This window comes from Alexandromys fortis, unplaced genomic scaffold, assembly GCF_014885135.2.
Source record: "Alexandromys fortis isolate MF-2015 unplaced genomic scaffold, M_Fortis_MF-2015_v1.1 scaffold_4, whole genome shotgun sequence".
In the NCBI taxonomy this organism is placed as follows: Eukaryota; Metazoa; Chordata; class Mammalia; order Rodentia; family Cricetidae; genus Alexandromys; species Alexandromys fortis.
In genome coordinates this window covers 5,557,324-5,576,399 of record NW_026067944.1, presented here as the reverse complement: position 1 = coordinate 5,576,399, position 19,076 = coordinate 5,557,324, and positions in this window count along the sequence as shown.

Genomic DNA, 19,076 nt, shown 5'->3' with positions numbered 1-19,076 from the left:
CATCTCTCTCCTGTGTGGAGGTCAGAGGATAACATTAGGTATTTGTCCGCATCTCCTGCATGTTTGGGAGAGAATTGGAAAAGAAGTAAATTGTTTTTAAAAAGTCTTTAAAGAGACAGACTACAGACAATCTTTGATTAAAGGAGTAAAGGTAATAAAATAAATATTAAAAAGTAATAGCGTAAAAACTAAAAACAAGCCTCATAAAGACGCAATACACACAGAGAATCTGTATTATTTATATTATTGTGTTTTCTTTGAATTTTATGACTGTGAAGGAGCTAAGTAACCAACACATATGCTTTACAGGTATTTTCTCTTCAAAATATGAATCTAAGGATATGTTTCTTTGGAAAAGAGGTTTCTCTTTTCTTTCCACAGAGGATGAGACCTGTGGAATCCTTCCAGACTAATGTGCCTTGATGGACCAAGACCCCCTGAAGACCTTGAACACCCCTCAAAAAATTACTTCACTCAATAAATAGCAGGAAGCAGTTTGGAAAGAACTATACCCAAATTCCCTAAATGATTGTTTCTAAATGATTGTTTACATTAATGGGGGATACAATATAGATATGAATAATATGCATTGGTATGGATCTTACCATTTTATTGAATACAAAGTTAAGGTCAATTTTGTTATACTGTGTATATGTATTTCTGTTCTTGATTAAGGTATTGTGTTTGTGCAGCTCATTTAAAAATGTAATGTATAATTAAGAAATATAGATAAATAGATAGTCATCTATAATAGGCTTGTAGTCATGATAGTTAGGCTTTCTAGATGGATAGAGATATTTAAGATGGATAGGGATTATTTAAATCTTTCTAAGACCTTTAGAATATGGCATTTAAGATGTTTTAAGAACTTAGAACTTTTCATGACAGTGAGACACATCTGCTCCTGGTAGCACCAATTGCTTCAAGAGGAAGATGGGCATCGAAGACTCTCCTCATGGAGTTTGCTAACCATTTGGGCAAGAAACTGCTCTTGCCTAGATAGCTTGATGAACTGGACTTGCAGGACTCACAGAGAAATGACTGCTGAACTTACCTAAAGGTGAGACAATCCTTTGGAGTTCCTGCTACATGAAAGAGTCTGCCAGACATTCCGCAGGACACAGAAAAATGTGATGGACAAACTGCCAATATAGGTGGAACAGTTTTTGAAATTTCCTGCCTCATGGAAAAGTCTGCTATACACTCTGGGCCTGTAGGCTGAAGATGGATGCTCCAATGATACAGAAGAACTTTGGGTGATTGTCCAGGCAGCAAGGTGTCTCTGTCAATTCTAGAGTTTTGAAAGTTGCTTACAAAGAACTTATTGTTTACTTAGGTAAACAATATATCTTTCTAGAGTCTTTGATAGCGTTGAAGAATATATAGTAATAATATAGTTTTCCTTAGATATGATCAAAGATAAAGTACTTTATATCTGTTTTGTTACATGCAATTTTACTATGTTAAAGTTAAAACATTCTTTTTTATTTAAACAGAAAAGTGGAGGTGATGTGGGATTCCCCTCTGTATGCTGTGATTACCATTAATGAATAAAGAAATTGATTTACACTTATAGCAGGGCAGAATTTAACTAGGTGAGGAAAGCTAACTGAATGCTGAGAGAAAGAAGGGTGGAGTCAAAGAGAAGCCATATAGTCCCACTGGAAACAGATGCTGAGAACTTTACCTGGTAAACCACTGCCACATGGTGGTACACAAATTAATGGAGATGGTTTAAATTTGTATGTAAGAGTTATCCAGTAAGAAGCTAGAGGAAGCTGTGATTTAATTAATACAGTTTTTGCTTGATTATTTCAGGTCTGAGCTGCCTGACAGCCAGGAACACACTAGCAGCCCTCATTACAACACTCATTTCTTTGTAGCTGGTATTACACAAGATGGAGAAAGGTTAAATTACAGGGCAATGTGAGGGTTACTCATTGTTCTGGGTCATGGTCATTGTTGCATCAAGGCAGGATGTCTGTGACTCTTTTGTCCTTACTGAATCAACATCATAAATTCTTTTCAAATATGTAGTCATATAAATTTTCTTGGACAGGTTTTCAGTGATTTTTAAAATGTTTCCTTTCACACAGCATCTTAAATTTCTATTCCTAAACATAAATTCCTGAGTCAATCCTGCCCACTGCAACCAGTGTTACTTAGCTTAATAGACGGAGGAGCCAAATTTTAGTAAACGCGCTAAATAATTTTTCATAAAAGCATTTTAGCCCTTTCTGAGAGAGCAAGTAGGAAACACTATAAAAATACAATGCAAAAAGATCTGTAGAATGGACGGTTCATAATTTGGCCCTATCATGTTTGAACTCAAAGTTCCTTAGCTGGGTGTGGTGGCCCAAGTCTGTAATCCTAACACTGAGCATTTTGGAGTAGCAGGATGGGAAGCTCCAGGATGGGTTGGGCTGTAAAGGCATGCCCTGCCTCAACAGAAACAAGCACAAATGATTAGTAAGAAAATATCATTAATGCATGAATCTGGTCATTGCTATTTTCATCAGCCTTTCCCCAGGGCTTGCTTCCACATAGACCACACACAAAGAGCTTGCTAAATGAAAGAATTTGAAGTCACTTTCAACTTGAAGTTACTTCACAAAGCAGTAGGCATGTGAGCACAAGAATTCAGAGAAAAATATTTCATAAAACTATTATAATAAAGACCAGTAGTTATTGAGTTGAGAAATTTCTAGACATTTTGATAGAAGCTTTAACCTGATTATTTTTGATAAAAATGCAAATGCAGACTGATTATCATTATTATTAATTATTATTTTCACTATGTTGAAAGAAAACAGACTAGGGTGTACACAGAGACCCATCAAACACTCTAACACACTAAACAAACCTTTCTGAGAGGTTTAATAGAGGAAGCAGAGGCTAGCCTTCCATCTGCCCTGGACTCCTTTGCTGTTTTCTAGGGAGCACTGCAATGCCCCACTCACTCACTCTGCCACCAAGCCTGTCAGCACTTGTAATTTGGGACCCAGCTTTACTCTGCCTGGAGGAGCTAAATGGCCTGGATCCTCTGGCACCCAGCCGGACTGGAATTCTTTCTCACCTTTGTGCTCACACAGAAATGTTATCTTAATCTCCACTGACAAGTGTATTTTTAAACAAAACTCAGAGGTAGAGGGCCAGAGGAATGCTTCAGGGCGAACCACCGAGAACAAAGGGGCAGGACCTGCACAGCAATTGCACTCAGACACTGAAGCTTGCTGCTTACACTTTAGACACTAGATGGAAAAGACAAATTGTTCCTTTCTATTTTTCAGGTGTAGATTATAATGGATTGTAATAACAGCTTTTCACACCAAATATGGTTTTTCCATTTAAACACACACACACACACACACACACACACACACACAGTCTGATGCCAAAAAGGAAGGAAGACAGGAAGGAACTTTAATCATTACTCAGTCACATTGGTGGAAAAAGTAAATCCACAGTGATGGTGAGAATTCATTTATTCACCCACACAAAACTTACTGAGGCCTATTGTGAGCCAGGTTTTGTTTTTAGGCAAAACAAAACAAAACAAAAAAACAGTGTGTATGTGGCGGGACCAACTGCCAGAAAGAACCTATTAGAAGGAATCTTAAAGTGCCTGAAAAATTGAACTTGGAGAGCATCAGACTAAGGATTAAGCAACGGTTTAAGGGAGTGTTTGTAAACAGATAATATGAAGGGATTATTACAGAGTGAACTTTAAAATGCTCTAAAGCAATGGAGTAAGCTGCCAGCGCAAACAGATCTACTTTTCTTGAAATCTCAGCATCCTAAACACACATTGATGATTGAAGGAAAAAGGGCATCTGGGCAGTTCATGGAGGAGGGGAAATCAGATTTAAATAATTTTTATTGTACATGCTTAATTAAACACAATTATTGGTCTTCATGTGGTTCAGGCACTATCCTGAAAGTTAGTGTAAGAGAAACAGAGTTTTTCAGGTGTTTTGGGGGCAAGCAGTTTTGAAACACAAATCCTGGCTTGATTTAGGTTTCAGTCATCAAATTTATGGGGAAATGTTTTTATGTTTTTCTCTAAGAACAGGTTTTTCTTCTTCCTTCTTTCCTTCTGTCTTCCACTTTCTTTCTCTGTTTTACAATGCCAGACCTCTAAAAAAGATATGCTGTCATAAATAGTAGCAATCACAGTTTTCTGTCCGTCCCTCAAGTTTAAGAACATTGTAAAGGAAAGATAAAGTCACTTAGGCATTTCCAAGATGCCTAGAGACATTTGGAAATAAGTGCTAATAGTCAGGGGGTTATTTGTACTTGACAATGGAGGAAACTGCATGGGAGCAGAGAGGGAAAAAGATATGTTTTCAGCATCATTAATACTGAATTTTTTCTTATAAAATACTGAGCTTAAAGATAATAATTTAGTCCAGGTAGTGGTGGCAAACTCCTTTAATCCCAGCACTCAGGAGCAGAACAGGTGGATGTCTGTGATGTGGAGGCCAGCCTGCTCTACAGAGAGAGTTTTAGGACAGTCTCCAATGCTACAGAAAGAAACTCTGTCTCAAAACAAACAATGATGATGGCAGTAATTCATAGGAATGTTTTACAACCCTGGTAACAGAGTCTGTAGTCTATATTAGGTAAGACCTCTACCACTGATCTGTATCTCCAAGAGGTAGTATTGTATTTAAATCTTTTAAATCTCATTTTCTATTACAATCTTTAGGAGTATTCCATTGAGGGGGGATTTTAGGTCACAGAGTGATATGAATAGAATTGTCAGTGAAAGTCAACTAGATGGCTTAGGAGCTTAAAACTTACCATAAAGACCTGAGCTCTATCCCAAGAGTTCACAGCGTGGAAGGAAAGAACAAATTTCTGAAAACTGTCCACATTAATTTCCACACAACTATGCCCAACAATATATACACATGCACATAAATAAATAGTGTGTAATCAAAAAGAATGTGTTACAGGAGAGTGGGTCCTTGTTCTTCCTCCCTGGTTAGTTTACACCCAAAATAATCACACAGAAACTATATTAGTTAAATTTCTGATTAGCTGATTATCTCTAGCCTCTTATTAGCTAACTCTCACATCTTGATTTAACCCATTTCTAATAATCTGTATATCACTATGAGGTCATGGCTTACTGAGAAAGATTCAGCATGTCTGACTCTGGTGACTCCATGGTGGCTCTTTGCTCTCTTCCTCCAAGAATTCAGTTCTGTCTTCTCCACCTACCTAAGTTCTGCCCTATCAGGCCAAGCAGTTGCTTTGTTGATTAACCAATGAAAGCAACACATAAACAGAAGGACCTCCTACACCAAGAATGTTTTAAACAACCCATAAGAAGTCTAGATGTAGGGAGAAGGTAAGTGCTGCATTCTTTAATACAAAGATGACGACACATGGTTGCCCCAGCTTAGGTGGGTGATGGAGGCAGGTCATTGATTAAGTAATAAAAAAACTGCTTGGCCCTCATAGGTTAAAACATAGGTGGGTGGAGTAAACAGAACAGAATGCTGGGAGGAAGAGGAAGTGAGCTCAGAGGCCATGCTCCCCTCTCCGGGGCAGATGCAATGAACTCAGACCCAGGATGGATGTAAGCTAGAATCTTCCCGGTAAGCACACCTTGGGGTGCTACACACATTATTAGAAATGGGCTAGTCCAGGTGTGAAAGTTAGCCAAAAAGAGGCTAGATATAATGGGCCAAGCAGTGTTTAAAAGAATACAGTTTGTGTGTTGTTATTTTGGGTAAAGCTAGCTGGTGGTGGGGCTGGGCGGCGGAATGCAGCCCCGCAGCTCCTACTACAGGTGGGGTGGAATAGTAAAGGGAGAATTCTTCCGTGGGTGTGATCTTCAGTCCACTGTACTTACATGGCTTTACACCTTCCATGTGTTCAGTTCAGAGCTTATAGAGCTGGACTCTGCTTGCTGCAAATGCAGAACACTGTACTCTGTAAGTTCTGTGACAGCAGATCTCTGAGACTCACCAGCTAATAGAGCAAACTCATTCTCCTTGAAATAAAATGTGATGTCTTCTGGCAAATGGAAAGGAGCTAAGCTACCCATGTTTTGCTCAGCAGGCCCCTTTGCCAAATGTTGAGAACAGAGATGTAGGCGTTAGCTAATGATTTCTTCCCACACAGTTATTCCACTCTATGGCAGGTTAACAATGAAAACAAGTTTTCGGTGGAGGGCTGGGTAACATTTCCTAACAAACAAGTGTAGTCGTATCAACTCGTCTTGAAAACAAGGTTGTTAAGGCGCTCTGATACCAGCTGTTCTAAACTGTCATTCCTGAAATGAAGGGACCTGGGCTCCATGAAGTTTGAATCCAATGAAATTCGCCAAGGACCATAAGATGCTGTCACTGGACTGGTCATGTCTTAGCTCTACACAGCAATCGGTTCCTATCCATGCTTATATCCTTTCGTGCAACTCAAGCACAACTTACGTGGTGACTAAGTAATTCTCTTGTGGACATTCTTTTATGGATATTGAAAGTTTTATGAATACCCATTTAGGGTCCTTCCATTATCTAGTACTCACATAGAAGAGTGAACAGAGAAACACTAAGATGTTAGTGCTGGCTCTGTCTTATGATTAGCACAATGGCCATCTTCATTTTGTTAATATATGTAATATTCAGTCATTTCTCTCAAGGTTCAATTTATTACCACTTTACAACACACCAATGGAAGATCAAAATCAACTCCACAGTTCTACATAACATTTTAAAATGAAGTAGACTACATTTAAATGAAGGAGAGACTGCAAAATAACAAAGCATACTAAGTTTGTGGTCCCGTATTAGTTAGGTATAGCTCTGCTGAGTTATAATGTAAACTATGTTTTCTGCTGTGGTCCATGCTCATCCATTCACATATTGAAACACGACTGTAAAATAGAACCAGATGACATTGAAACCCTTTGAACAGTCTAAAGTAGAGAATGTGCTCTCCTGGCATTTGTAATTAGTATTTGCAAGCCACAGAGGACATGTGTTCTCAGCTGGTGCTTAGAGGAGAACTGTAATTATTGATTATCTTTCCTGGAAGTCTTTTTAGTTCACCTTTCCCATATCTCGTGATAATGATTTTTAAAAACTGGAAAGTACTTACTCCAATGGCATATATTTCTGTGCCCTTCATGGTAGATTTTTTTTTACTATTTCCAATAAACGTTACCTCAAATTTGGTAGTAGTTTAGACTAAAATTTATTGTTGTATTATCTTAAGGTCTATAGAATAGATGTCTGATGTAACCTCACTCGCTGGCCTAAAATCAACATTTCTGTAGGCCTGCATTCTCCTGCAATTGGCTTTCTCCTCTTCCCAGCATTTAGGGCTCCCTGGTATCCACTAACACAAGGCCCCTTTTCTATCTCCACACTTAGCAGTGTATGTAGTATTCTAAACTCTAGTTAGTTAGTGGTCAGCCCTCTTTCTGATAACAACACCCCTGCCTCGCTCTTAAAGTACCCGTGTGATTATACCAAGTCTGTGGAGATGTCCAGCATAATCTCTCAGTCCGAAAGTTCTATTGAATCTTATCTGAGAATCCCTTTGACTACTTAATAGTAGCAGGTTTCAAAGTTAAAGCTTGACCATCTTTGGAAAAAAGCATCTCTCTGTCCACTGCACCCATCTATTCTATTATGTACTAACTGGCTTACCCAGGCAGAATATTCACAGCATTTGGATAATCTTTTTGACTATCCAGGTAATTTCCTAGAAACCCATTTTCTGATTTCATGTGACTTTGTCTGCATGAACCTGTAAAGTCACACCCTGCCTCCTGTAATTTTTGCAGCCTCGCTTTGGAGAGTTTGATGGGCTTTGTATAACATCTCTAATTTTCATATTACAAGTTTTAGATGCTCTAATTTCAACATCTAAACTGTTTGCCTACCACAGCATTAAAGGAGTGGAGGGAGAAAAGGTAGGAAGCACAGAATTCAGAGTCATCATGGGTAGCTGACAGCATACCGAGATGTAAGGTTGATGAAAGCATTTGGGACAGAACATGTCAGATTCACTGTGTAGGAAAGCAATCCATAAGAAGGGCTCAGTGCTACAGAATCTGCTGTACCATCTAGTCTTTTTGTTGTAAAAGCCACCACTTCTAATACCCTTGACTCAGGGACTGTAATTTTTATTGTTTTTGTTCACGTTCCTATTTTCCATGGGACTTTTGCCCTGCCAATCATATTTTTGAAGATGGTGTCATTTATCAGCCACATAGATCTTTGAATTACAGTCTATTACTTAAAATTTTTATGGTTTCCTTAAAAAGAAAGCGTATTCTACATAATAAGGCTAAAATGCAGTTATCATGGAAGCACTATGTCTTATAATTTCAAATATGTTAAATTTCTCTTGCCAATTGTCATCCTTACCCTTCCCTAGTCTAATTTTCATTTTAATGCTTTAATGTAAAACCACTGGTTTTATTTTATATTTTGCATGCCCTAAATTTAACCTTAATATCTTAAGTGGGCTTTTAAATTTACTTCTTTTGAATAATTTTATTTATATGTGTTCATACTTTCTGTTAAAAGCACAACTCATTTTTCATTAGTAATTTGACATATTTGGTTGTTAGCCTGTCACCTTAGAGGCAGTGGAGCCTCCTGAATCCCTCCTTCAGCCATGATAGACCCAGTGTTGTGCCAGGCTTGTGAAGATAGCCACAGCTGCTGTGGGTTCATGAGTGCAGCAGCTATGCCATCTCCAGAAAACAGTGTTTCACAGCATCCTATCCCTTCCTGTAGTTCCTAAATTCTTTCTGCCTTCTCTTCTGCAATACAAACTGGTAAGGGGAAACCCCAAAAGTATCAACAGTCTTATTCAGCTGTGGGCCCTTTGTGATGCACTACCAGCCTGCCAGGCAAGATGTGCCTGCTGTGCCATAATGGTTCGTCTGTTATGAGGTCACCAACTGCCTTCTGATTGGATCTGAGTCCATTCTGATGAGAACAAGAGACAAAAACTGGCTGTGTAGGACAGAACCAAAAATGGCAGGTCTCAGTCACTGTTTTATTGTTTTAAAGAGACATATGACAAGGAAGCTATTATAAGAAAAAAACATGTATTGGGAACTGGCTTACACTTTCAGAGATTTAGTCCATTATCATCATGGTGAGGAAAATGGTGGCATTCAACAGAAGCTAGAGCAGTAGCTCAGAGCTCTATCCTGATCTACAGGCAGGGAGACGTCGGGCTTGGTATGAGCTTTTGAAACCTCAAAGACCACCCTCAATGACGTACTTACTCCAACAAGACCACACACCTCTTAATCCTTCTAATCCTTTCACATAATGCCATTCCCGGATGACTAAAGACTCAAATGCATGTGCCTATGCAGGCTATTCTTATTCAGGCCATCACACAGCAGTTCCGAGAAAGTCCCACTGGAGGGCAAAGGAGAGTTCTAGTTTCTATTTTTGATATCTCTTAGTTTAGCACTTCTGCCTAAAGGCTATACCTGACTATGTGACAGAAAATAAGAGGAGGCACTTGGACACATGACTCAGTCAACTGGACTGACCAACTTATTTACCTCCTGATACATACCTCAGGCTACTCTTGGCCAGACATTCTTTTTTTTTTTTTTGTTTTTGTTTTTGTTTTTGTTTTTCAAGACAGGGTTTCTCTGTGGTTTTGTTTTGTTTTGTTTTTCCCATTTTTTTTATTTATTAAAGATTTCTGTCTCTTCCCCACCACTGCCTCCCCTTTCCCTCCCCCTCCCCCAACCAAGTCCCCCTCTCTCGTCAGCCCAAAGATCAATCAGGGTTCCCTGCCCTGTGGGAAGTCCAAGGACCACCCTCCTCCATCCAGGTCTAGTAAGGTGAGCATCCAAACTGCCTAGGCTTCCACAAAGCCAATACGTGCAGTAGGATCAAAAACCCATTGCCATTGTTCTTGAGGTCTCAGTAGTCCTCATTGTCCGCTATGTTCAGTGAGACCGGTTTTAACCCAGTTGGCCAGACATTCTTTCAGAAGCCCCCAGACTTACAGCTCAGGGATATCTGACTCCTGGGAACTCCCATGTTTTGTAGGAGCTTAGACTTCTTTTTTCTCTTAAGCACCCTGTAAAAAATATTTCTTTCTAACACTTACCCTTTGTAGCCTATGAGTTTCACGATTTGAATTTGGGAGTTAAGAATGTGAAAACCTATGGCAGGGAAGGTTTTGATATCCATTATGCTTCCTAGACTCCAGCTCACAAAGCTGAGGTTATCCAAGAGCTAAGACACACTCTGTTGATCTGAAAATCACTCTATATTCCTGAATTAATAAAGAAAAATCAAGGAAGCTATTATTGTCCTTTTGCTAAATGTGTAAATGGAGGCTGCTTTCATTTTCTGGCTGCCCAGACCCGAATAATCACACAGAAATAATATTAATTACAGCATTGTTTGACCGATGACTCAAGCGTATTTCTAGCTAGCTCTTACATCTTTAATTAACCCATTTCTATAATCTATGCATCACCATGAGACTTTGGCCTACTGGTAAGATTCCAGAGTCTTTTTCATTTGGCAACTACTTGGCATCTTTTTGACTCTGCCTCCTTTCCTCCTCCATTTCTGGTTGGATTTCCATCCTTGCTATATTTTGTTCTGCCATAGGCCAAAGCAATCGCTTTACTAACCAATGGTAATAAAACATTCACAGCATACAGAGGGGAATACCACATCATCAATGAATGTGTTGTTCTCATTAAATTTCCTTATAAATATTTATCTTTATATTTATAGATTAGTGCTACTTTCATCTTTGTTCAAAAAAATCTCACTGTTCATTAAGTACCAGTTACCTGACCAGAGTGTTAAGCGTAAGTGACTTTTGAATGCTCAGCCCTAAGGAGGACATATATATTAACCCCACTTAGATCTCTGTGGGCAAGGGATTTTCTGCAACAAGATTTTTAATGATGCATCTGTCCTTGAGTCTCCATGCTCCTGTAAGTAACCCTTCACTTATTCTCCTGCAAGTGACCCCAATAAGTTTATTGGCTCACTAAGCTATATTTGGTTTCATTATTTTATCCAGTATATTGTTGTGCCCCTGATTCAGCTTATTGCAAGTGGTCCATGCCTACCCGTGTTGTCAGAATCATAACCCCATCTTCTATCTCAACTACCTGCTTACAGCAGAGGCTCTAAGTGTCAGTGTCAGTACCTGAGTCTTCAGTGCTGTGGAGAGTCACTTCCCTAAGGCCATGCCCAATGCCAAGGTTGCCTCTTCCTCCACCCTAGAACTGCCTTCTTCTTTGCTTTGCTCAAGGCCATGAGCACAGTGGGAAACGGAAACGCGTCTAAAGCAAACATTATTGATCTTTACCTGAAACATTTGTTTTCTCTGCTCATGGTCAAGGCTAACCATGAGTCCCAATAAAAGTGGCCTGAGACAGATGCAAATTGTTCTCAAATTAAGATTCCATGCTAGACCTGATGTGAAGATCTTATTTACTTTGGATGCCAGAGGGAAACTTCAGCAAAGAAGTGACTAGAATAGGTCAGATGGAGGAAGATAGCCTGACCCAAGGTGGTGGGCATGACAGAATTAGCCAATGGGAGTGAAAGCATGGTCCTGAGAAAGACTTGCTAGCAGCCTTGTTCATTATTAAACAAAGAGATGTTGGGAAAGAAACAGGCAAAAGTGAGACATCCACCTCAGAATACAAGAGTCAGTGGCCACAATTCAGATGTTAAAACCCTGAATATGATATATCTTCTATGCTCAAATGAACTGAAAACTAAGTACATGTGAACACTGCAATTAATTTGAGCAAAACCGTTAACTGAGAAGCAAGCTCTGCTATTCTCTGCAGGCAGTCACAGAGAGAACAGCATCGCTTGTAACCCAAAGAAACTGTGAGAAATCAATGACTCATCTTGCTCATGACTTGTGGTAATTATCAGTATGAAGCATGGGCTGGAGTAATTTTTAATATTATAGATGGATTAGATCTGTCTACCCAACATTATCAACTATTGACATGCCTCCAACTTGTTACATAACTAACAAATAGTATGTAAGTAAACCACGCACAGAGTTTATTCTTGTGGTTAGTAATTTATTCTTTTAATGATACTTAAAAGGATTTTCTGAGCATCCAAACTGCCTAGGATTGCTCTTTGGGCTTACGAGGGAGGGGGACTTGATTCGGGGAGGGGGAGGGAAAGGGGAGGCGGCGGTGGGGAAGAGACAGAAATCTTTAATAAATAAATAAATTAAAAAAAAGATTTTCTGAGAAATCTCCTGTCTTAGTCAATGACTAAAGCAACAACAAAAGAAAATGAGATCTGACATAGAAAACAGTCTAGCTACATTATACTCATGAAGAAGACCAAGACAGCATTTAAAACACAGTAGACAGAAAACAGGTAAATATTGGTAAGACCCAGAGCTCATAATTGAGAAATATACTTTCAATGTGGACTTATATTTTGCTTTTCTGTCAGAATACTTTCAATACATTTGTTTGCTTGCTTGTTACAGGGGTGTGCACCAACAACAGCATTTGTATGCAATTTGAGGACTCATTGTTTCCGTGTGACAAAACTGAGGACAACAGGGTTTGTGTCAGGTATATTTATTCACCCACAGAGTCATCTCACTCTTCCAGATAAAAGTATTTTTATAATAATCTGACACAGTTTACAAACAAGGGAATATACATTTTAAAGAAAGCAGAAACAAGAGGATCTCTGTGAGTTCAAGGCCAGCCTGGTCTACAGAGCAAGTTCCAGAACAGCCAAGGCCACACAGAGAAACCCTGTCTTAAAAAATCAAAACAAACAAACAAATAAACTAACTAACTAACTAACTAACTAACTAACTAACTAACTAACTATTGGCATAGAACTAATAATTCTACAAGTAAATTCTATTAAAAAAATGATTCAAGTGCCATTTAAGTAGAATTCAAAAAAGTGTTTGTTTTGGTTTGTTGTTTTCCAGGTACAGGGTTTCTCTGTGTAACAGCTCTGGTTGTTCTCGAACTCAACTGATCAGGCCCTCATTAAACTCATTGAGATCCTCCTGCCTCTGCTTCCCAAGTGCTGGGATTAAAGGTATTTACCACTACCACTGCCCAGCATGGGGTTATATTTTCTTTTTACTCAAGTATATATAAAGGTTAATGAGCTCTATAGGACATATTAAAGAATAAACATTTTCTTATGAAAACTTATTCCTTACCTCACTTGTGTTTGTACCAAGTCCTGAGATAAATCTTTCCGTATTTCTGTCATTACATTGTTTAATTATTGATACCTGCTTCCTTCCCCACCTTTAAACGCCACTTTCAATGGTTTTCTTTAGTTCTGTATGTGGTGCATGGCCATGACAGATGCTTAGTATATTGTCAATTGATTTGTAATTGTAAAATGACCATTCCTGTGATATTTAACTGACTTAAAAATCATCAACTCTATGATGCATCATCCAATACTCTTGTCTTTACAAATGCCTGTGTGGAATTTATGTGCTTCAGACTCCGTGGTGCCATCTGATTAATTTGTCTTAAGTGTTTTCAGATTCTATAAACCAAGGAATACTCTTCTCTATGAAACACATTACAAGTAAATGGCTTTTCTATATCACGGAGATATTATCTCATTCAGAGAATGCTATGGGAAGTCCTGGATTTTAGCATTGCCATAAACAAAGCATAGAGAAGTGAGAATCTTTTTTCTGTGCCTTAGGCATGCATGTTCTACGTGGTGGGTTGCTAAGATACACTAAACTTGAAAGTACAGAAATGTAATTTGACTCTTTAAAAATAGGCAAGGCAGCTTTCTTACATCTGACAAAATAAGTCTCCAGGGAATGTATACAATTGCAGCACAATCATTTACATTAGCTACGGTCTGTTCTTAATCAAATATTATTTTGTAAAGATTTTAATTTTACATTTTGATATTGAAATAAACAAATTTCCTTGCAAAACTTGAATGCCCACCTCTGAATTTTGACCCCACGTCCTTCACTTAGGTAACCTGCAGAGAGAAGCAGATGAGCTTCAGTCAAAGCCGCAACAGTTGATTTATTTCTCTTCCGTTCCTTCCCTCCTCAACTCCCAACCTCAGACAAAGTAAGGTGACACCACCACGCTAAAATACATTTTATTTACATTTGAAATTGTGATGAAATTGTGTGGGGTCTACCAATACTGAACTATCAAGTTACAAAAATGTCTTTGACAATTGTCTCTACTCTACTTGACCAGAATGACAAGCATGGATGTGTTTCAAAAGTTCAAAGTATTCACCTTGTGGCTCCTGACCTCAGAACCTATACCTGTTTGGTAATTTTCAATGTTTCAGTGCTTTATAGAATTTCTCATTTATACGCTGGCCATCAGTCTCACAAGTTTTTCTTGGTGGGAACCAATAGGTAGTTGTTTGTTTGTTTTTTTATAGATTCCTGGTCTATATAGAATGCATAAAAGGTATAATTAGGAAAATTATCTATAAAAGTTAGAAATGTATGTCTATATATAGATAGATAGACTATCTATAGACATACATATTTAAAATATATAGATAGTGACTATCTATAGATAGACAGATAGATAGATGATAGATGATTAGATAGATAGATAGATAGATAGATAGATAGATAGATAGATAGATAGATAGATGATAGATACTATATTAATTGACTACTATAAGATCCTTCTACCTGAAAATGATACATCAACCTCTTCTAATCCTTTCCTACTCCCTAAATTTGTTCCTATTTTTGTTTTCACAATATCACGTATTTCCTTTCATTCCTCTCATGTCACTCCTTGTCTTAATATGTCATAGGTTTTTATTTCTCTTTCACAGTGTCTCTCATTTCATCAACTGAGAATTCCACCATTTCTTCTTTCTTACCACCCTACTCAGTCTACACAAATTTATTCATTACCTCAATTACCACCCATACACAAGTAAATTCAAACCATTTCTTATGCCTTTATGAATTCAAATCTCTGAAGGTATTTTCAATGGTGACATTCAGAAAACCAGTCATTTTCCAGTGCTCTATATCTGCCCTCCAATTCTGCTCTATAGCCGCAATTCTTACAGCAGCAGAAACACAGAAGCTGAGAGAAGTGGAATCTTATGATAGCAAAGTCTTCACAGTACACATGAAGGAATAGAATCCTACTCTAGACTGTAATAATGTGAAAAACATAAACTATAAGCACTCAGTCCTTTGCAACCTCAACATTGCTGCAAAAATAGCATGTCTTCTAACAGATATCACAGGAGCTTTGCAGCAGCTTTGGTACAATCAAGAGGCTTCTGATACTGTAGAACTGTGTTTACCTGACTCTGCAATGAACTAAAAAGGATTACACAAAATAAAAAATACAAATGGTAATAGCAGAGACCATGAACTTTATGGAGTGTGGGCTACTTTCTCAAGACTAACAAAATCTTCTGGTTTTATTTAATTATCCTCTTTTTCTTAGTTATTCTCAACGTCTCTTTGTCATTGCTTCATTTCCTCAGAGAGGTAGTTTATTGTATATGTGTGTGGTATGAGCTTTGCTAGTCACCCTAGTGGAAGGACCTGTTCTTTCCCCTTGTGATATCCTGCTCTTGAGTCATGTGACAACATGCACTGCTTGCCAGAGTTCTCTTAAAAAGACTGGTGAACCAGCTTTCATTTGACTTATACATTTTCACAGCATTTTATCTCCTGAAGACTTAGGCAGGTACTCTAAAGAAGAACAAGTCACACATCAAATTAAGTAGTGCTACCATAGCATGTAATAACTATAGAGATAAATGAAGGAAATTTTTTTAAAAAAAATCCTAAAGTGGTGGTTGTCAACCTGTGGGTTGTGACCTCTTTGGAGTTAAATGACCCTTTCACAGGGGTCACATATCAGATATCCTGTATATCAGATTTCACATTATGATTCATGACAGTAGCAAAATTACAGTTATGAAATCACAATGAAAATAATTGAATGCTTGGCGTGGTCACCATAACATGAGGAACTGTATTAAAGGATTGTAGCACAAGAAAGGTTGAGAACCTCTGCTCTACAGTAAGGCAGTGGGTAAAGTCAAGCTCCAATAATCTATACATAAACAGCCTATAGGTTAGGATAATCTCCATTGATGTGCACGTCTTTACATATGAGATAAAGTTGCTGCCCCCTACTCTTCATGGAGCAGTCATTAGTCATATATGATTATCCTTTATGAAATTTCAGTAGAGAAAAGAACATGTTAAGTTCTTCCGCTGCATGATCACACTGCTAATGACTGCAAACATGTAAAGTCTCACTGCGTTCATGCAGCCCTTGCAAAAAAAGTCCCAAAAGTGAATAATATTGCTAACCCACATTGTAGACGCATAAATGCATGCAAAGGGAGCCTAAATAACTTTTCCACACAGCATCCAATTAAGGAACCAGAAGGAAAACAAATACTGTAGCAACTGAGCCTGCACCCTGCACTGGTGTTAAGAGGCTTCTCATAATAAACCCTATATATTCAATAGTGTTTAACCCCAAAGAAAAAGCAGAAACAGAGAGTTATGCCTTGAAATTAACAGAGAATATGTATCAAAATGTTTTTTGCAAGTGTGTACATGTTGTATCTCTTCTCCTACATTAAATTGATGCAGTTAATGAAGGGCTGGGACAGCAAAGCCTTTTAATAAAATAGTCAACAGCAGACGTATGTTCTAGCATTCTGAATATATAAGGAAGGATGGGGTTATCTGCTTATGCATCTTTGCTTTGTTTCTCCTGATATTTTCAGAGTTGGAATAGAGTGTTAGTTGATTCTTCTGTTGCCTGGAGATCACAGATATTAACCAGAATCCACACATGTAAAAGCTTGTTTTTCATGTATAACCTGGAGAGTGGCTGGACTGCATGAAAAACACACTTAGGGTTATCATGCCGTGCTCGTCATTGTGCCTCAGAAGCATTGTATGTTGTATGATTATTGGTTGCTTCTCTCCTTCAGAAAGCTATCTCTGGGTAGGACGCTTTAAAGTCAGTTGCTCGCTCGGAGGGCAACTGTGTCCTGGGTCTGAAGTGCATGAAGTCTTCAGATGTAGGGACTCACGTCTACCTCTGGAGGGCAACTCAGGGCAATAGCAATAGGCTCCATGGTTTCTGAGTCTCTTGAAGAACTCTGACCAAGCAACACTCATAAGCATGCATCGTACCCCTAGTTTGTGGGTTTGCTAGATGTGTTCGGCTCTTGGAAGAAGCAATGTCAGCCCACAAGGGGAAATTTTACTTGAGCTGTATTAGTATATACTAACTTATGTATATTATAGGAACTTATGGATAGTTAATAGTCTGATCTATTTAAACTTTCAAGGCATGTTGATTTTTCTGACCCTCTTCCCCTTTTAACTGCTTAAGAAGAGGGGAAACATAACCTGAAGCAGACACCTCACCATCTTCCAAGGGCTAGTGTAGTCGTGGATCTTGGAGGAAAACCTACAACAGACACTTTACTAAACCAGAATAACCCTTAGCTACATTCAAAATATTGGTTCCTCTATCCACAGATAGGTGTGGGTCTCACTCCTTATCAAGGAAATCTCTCTTTATAACAGAGATCATTACAGAAAACACACACATGCATGTACAAACACGGCTAAAGAATTACCTACACAAATTTAAACTTGATTATTGTCTTCTCCAGATCTGTGAAGAATTTTGATGGGATTTTGATGGGGATTGCACTGAATCTATAGATTGCTTTTGGTAGAATTGCCATTTTTACTATGTTGATCCTCCCAATCCAAGAGCAGGGGAGATCCTTCCATTTTCTAGTGTCCTCTTCAATTTCTTTCTTCAAAGACTTAAAGTTCTTGTCATATAGATCTTTCACTTCCTTGGTCAGAGTTACCCCAAGATATTTTATGCTATTTGTGGCTATCGTGAAAGGTGATGCTTTTCTGATTTCCCTCTCTGTTTCCTTATCCTTAGTGAATAGGAAGGCCACTGATTTTTTGGAGTTGATCTTGTATCCTGCCACATTACTAAAGGTGTTTATCAGCTGTAGGAGTTCTTTGGTAGAGTTTTTGGGGTCGCTTATGTATACTATCATATCATCTGCAAATAATGAAAGCTTAACTTCTTCCTTTCCAATACGAATTCCCTTGGTCCCCTTATGTTGTCTTATTGCTATTGCTAGAACTTCAAGCACTATATTGAAGAGTTATGGAGAACAATGGCAATGGGTTTTTGATCCTACTGCACTTATTGGTTTTGTGGGAGCCTAGGCATTTTGGATGCTCACCTTACTAGACCTGGATGGAGGTGGGTGGTCCTTGGACTTCCCACAGGGCAGGGAAACCTGATTGCTCTTTGGGCTAACAAGGGAGGGGGGCTTGATTGGGAGAGGAGGAGGGAAATGGGAGGCAGTGGCGGGGAAGAGTCAGAAATCTTTAATAAATTTAAAAAAAAACAAATTTGAACTTGAAATGTATTGTTACTGAAGGCTGACAATTCATATCCTGTCCCAAGTCTGAAGATGGATGTGAGCAAGAAGTGTGAACACTATGTCACCACATCACCACACAGGCTTGCTCACGCTTAGTGCTTGCTTGCACTCTTTTTAGGCTGGAAACGCCCCAGAGTTTCTAAAGAGCTTTCAATGGAATTGCATTTCTCCTGGACATCTCCAATCTCCTTGTGTAGAACTTGCTCTAAGGGAAAGTGAAGCTGTATGCTTTTTATACAGAGAACGTTAGGATCAGTTAGCCCACTTAAAAGCATACTTAGCTAGCAGGGGAACGCCATGAACACAGAGGTGGTTTTTCCTTTGTGACATGTGGGGCATGCTGACCTCTGGGATTTCCCCCAAAGCAGGAAACTCCACCCATAATTTGTGGTGATGGGAGAGTGTGTTTATGGCCTCCTCTGGCAATTATGTTTCGAATTAATCACAAATGTTAGATTTGAGGCCTTTGCATGGAAATATGGCCCCCCATTTGTACCAGAAAACATATGTGGATGGCTTTTACATTTTCCTATAAGGATTACTAAACCAGGCAACTGATCAGTGTAACAGTGTTTGCCTAAGATGTGAAATGCCCTG